We start from the raw sequence: 3,654 nt of genomic DNA, 5'->3' as shown, positions 1-3,654 counted from the left end.
ACCAGCAGCCCTGTTGCTCAGAGCTCGCACTCTTAAGCCAACTCTTAACCAACTGAGCTACTCAGCTGGCCCCTCTTTCTCATGATTTTAAAAGGAAGGTGTTCTGTATACTAGCAATCAACAATCCAAAAATAAACTTTAAGAAAAATATCCATTTTCAATAGCACTAAAAAGAATAAAATACTTAGGACTAAATATAATAAAATAAGCACAAACTTATACTCTGATGATGACAAGACACTGTTGAAAGAAATTAAAGAAGACCTAAATATATCAAAAGATATCCTGTATTTATGATCTGGAAAACTGAATATAATAGTTAAGATGGCAATATTCCTTAAAGTGATTTACAGATTCAATGCAATCACTATAAAAATCCCAGCATTGCTGGTGTGAATGTAAAATAGTACAGCTGCTGTGCAAAATGGCCAATTCCTCAAAATGTTAAACATAGTTACCATTCAACTCAGCAATTCCATTTATAGGTATAGACTCAAGAGAAATGAGGACATATGTCCACACAAAAACTTGTACACAAGTGTTTATAACAGCATTATTCATAATAGCCAAAAAGTATAAACAACACAAATGTTCATCAACCAACAAATACGATATCATGTATTCCCACAATGGAGCATTATGCAGCAATAAAAAGAAATGAAATACTGATAAATGCTACAGCATGAATGAATAAAAACATCATGCTAAGTGGAAGAAGACATTCATAAACAACCATATATTACATTCCATTGATATGAAATGTCCAGAATAGGAAAATCTATAGAGATAGAAAAAAGTAAATTAGTGGTGACCTAGGGTTGAAGAAGGATTGGAAAGAAATGGGGAGCAACTGCTAATGGATGCAGGATTTCTTTGGGGGGGTGATGAAATGTTCTAAAATTAATTGTGGAGATGGTTGCCCAACTCTAACTACACTAAAAGACATGTAATTGTACACTTTAAATGGTATGAAATTATTTCTCAATAAAGCTGTTTTTTTAAAAAAGGAAGGGTACCCTTTCTGTTTTCCTTTTCCTCTTCATAACTGCTGGAAGCAGATGTGACGGCAGGAGTTAATGCAGCCATCTTGAACTATTGAGATGGAAAACACACATGAGCAAAAACACGGAAAAAAACCTGAGTTCCTGACATTGTCGAGTCACTCTATCAGCCCTGAACTAACTTCCCACCCTTCATATGACAGAGAAATGAACTCTGTGTTACTTTAGCCCCTGTAATTTGGTCACCTTTGTTGTAGCAACCTAACCTGTATCTTATCTAACAGTTTGCTGGTTGAATGAATGAATACAGATATCTGTTGATGTGGTATTGGACCTATGGGAGATACACTCTCTCCCAAAATCTTAAAATATTTTTTTGTATGAATGTTTGTTCTGTACATGGTTATCCCCAGGAGGACCGAGATAGTACCTCACCCTAAAATATTCCAGAAAACTAATTTTTTGGTCTAATTTTCAAAACTTTACAAGGAGGGACTACATAATGCTGATTATGTCTTATCATTGTTTGTTTGCTTGTTTATGTTTTATTTTAAGCTCCTTGTTGGCAGGGAGCATGTATTTTTAATTTTTTCTTTTGGTGAAGTCAATATAGTTTAAAAATTTTGGTGTCTTCTAGAGCGAGTTTATGCTGGAAGTATATTATTTCTTTTTTAAAATTAATGAGTAAAAAGCAAAGGTATTGAGAACACTGTGTAGGGTAAAAGGGAACTAACATTTCTGTTTTGTTTTGTTAATTTTGTTTTATAACTGCAACAACTAGTACAGAGAATGCCTAGTAGAAAACAACACAATAAAGGGTCAAAGATGGACGTGTTCTCTCAGGCAAGGCTGAAGCTTTCAGTCTCTGGCATTTTGAATTTAAGCTGCAGTCCTTGTTTGGGGGTGGATCACTGGGCAGGTGGCACAGTCCACGCTTTTAACCAGTTTTGAACAGAAGAATGGCCACTTGTCCCAGGTAGAAGTAGATGAAGGGTTTGGTTTCACGTGGTACGTACCTGCTGAAGTCCCACCTAATGATGCAGTGCCAGGTGGGGTTGGACCTCTTGTCAATCTCCTCAGTAGGGGCCACAGTGTCCTTGTCCATGTCACATTTCTCCAACGCTTGAGGCGCACACACCACCGAGTCTTGCTGCCTCTCCTCCGACATATAAGCAGTTTTGATGTCAGCCTTTCAGCTGCACATGGTCACTGTGGGGCAGGGGTGGGATGACTGCCATGGTCTCCCGGGGGAGAGGCTGGTGAGGCTCAGGGTGGGAGCTCGAGAACTACATTTCCTGAGTACCTACTAAGTGTCCAAGATTATGGGAGAGTATCTTGCAATTTGGTTTACTTTGAGGATAAAGACCTGTGACAGCAATGTTCCTAGTTGGCCTTCTAAGGAAGGGCAGCTGCTGCCTTTTGCTGGCCGAGTGCTGCACCTGGGAGTAGTGGGGGAAGGGGCACCCTCGCTGGTCTGCTGTGGGGCTGATGAACAAAAACCTCGGGACTTGTTCTGGTACATGTAATCAAGATTCAAAAAGACCTGGATGAGGTGGATGGGAGGCCAAAATGAACAAGGAGAAATTTGCTACAGGTTCATGTTAACGTTCTCTCCTTGGGTTCAAGTAATTAATTTCATAAATTCGGGATAAGGGAAGATCTGACTAAGAAAGAGTCCTTGGGGAAAAGTCTAGGGGTTTGGGTTGGATCCAAGACTAAAACAAAACAAAACTATTGCCATCTTTAGCAAGATTAATAAAGACACAAAAACAAGAACAAGGGAGGTGATAGTTTTACTCTACATTGGTCAGTGTGTTACACAAGACCTGTTTGGTGTTGAGGATATAAAATGTATGAAGCTTATGGTCAAGGGCAGAAAAGCAAAGCAATTACACTGAGAAAACCATGTAATGAGTACTTTTGTGGGGGTATAGATTGTCCTACGGCAAGGTTAATTAATGGTGCAGGGCTAGAATGGTAAGGGAGGGTAGTCAGGAAAGCTTCCCAGAGACCTCGTGTCAGTTGATATCTAAAAGATAATTCGGAGCTCTATAGATGGACATTTTAATGCAGATGGCCAAAAACCGACACCGGTACAAGGGCAGTCCTGACAGGGAATGGCATGTACAAAACCGCAGTCAGAGGAGCAGAGCAGCTGGGATAAGAGCCAGACCTCAGGTGGTGACGGGGAAGAGGGCATCGCTTTGTACATTCTGCTGTGGGGCTGGAGGCCACTGAGGAATTCTAAGTAGGAGGGTGACAGGGTCACTCTGGAAGAGGGGGAGGAGGGGAAAGATGACGTACGTAGTGACAGGATAAAGGGACTTTGGAGGGGAAATCAGAAATGTGTAAAGGGGCATGTTACTAAGTTTCTGCTGTGTTAGGTGAGATGAGATTCTCCTTCCATCTCCCTGGGAAACATTCTGAAAACTATTCGCATCAGGGTAAAAAGGGAGGGAGGGAGAGGGGAGGTCACCTGGAAACCACACAGAGTCTGGCACAGACATGAAATGACAAGAAAAAAGAAACCTCTGGGGAACCCAATTACTGAAGTTTTCAAAGGGCTGCTATGTGGAAGGAGGAACAGGCTTGTATGAATCTCATAACTGTGTCCTGTGGGTAGAAATAAAGGGAGACAGGCTGATTCTAACTT

General features: G+C 40.7%; 1 pseudogene; it reads right to left on the bottom strand.

Annotated features, from left to right (window-relative positions):
* Window positions 1–1,938: 1,938 nt before the first annotated feature.
* LOC109372648 (dynein light chain 1, cytoplasmic-like) lies at window positions 1,939–2,205 on the bottom strand (annotated as a pseudogene).
* Window positions 2,206–3,654: the final 1,449 nt, after the last annotated feature.

This window comes from Hipposideros armiger, unplaced genomic scaffold, assembly GCF_001890085.2.
Source record: "Hipposideros armiger isolate ML-2016 unplaced genomic scaffold, ASM189008v1 scaffold_652, whole genome shotgun sequence".
Taxonomy (NCBI): Eukaryota; Metazoa; Chordata; class Mammalia; order Chiroptera; family Hipposideridae; genus Hipposideros; species Hipposideros armiger.
Note: the sequence above shows the minus strand (reverse complement) of the source record. Positions and strands in the feature narration are given on the sequence as shown.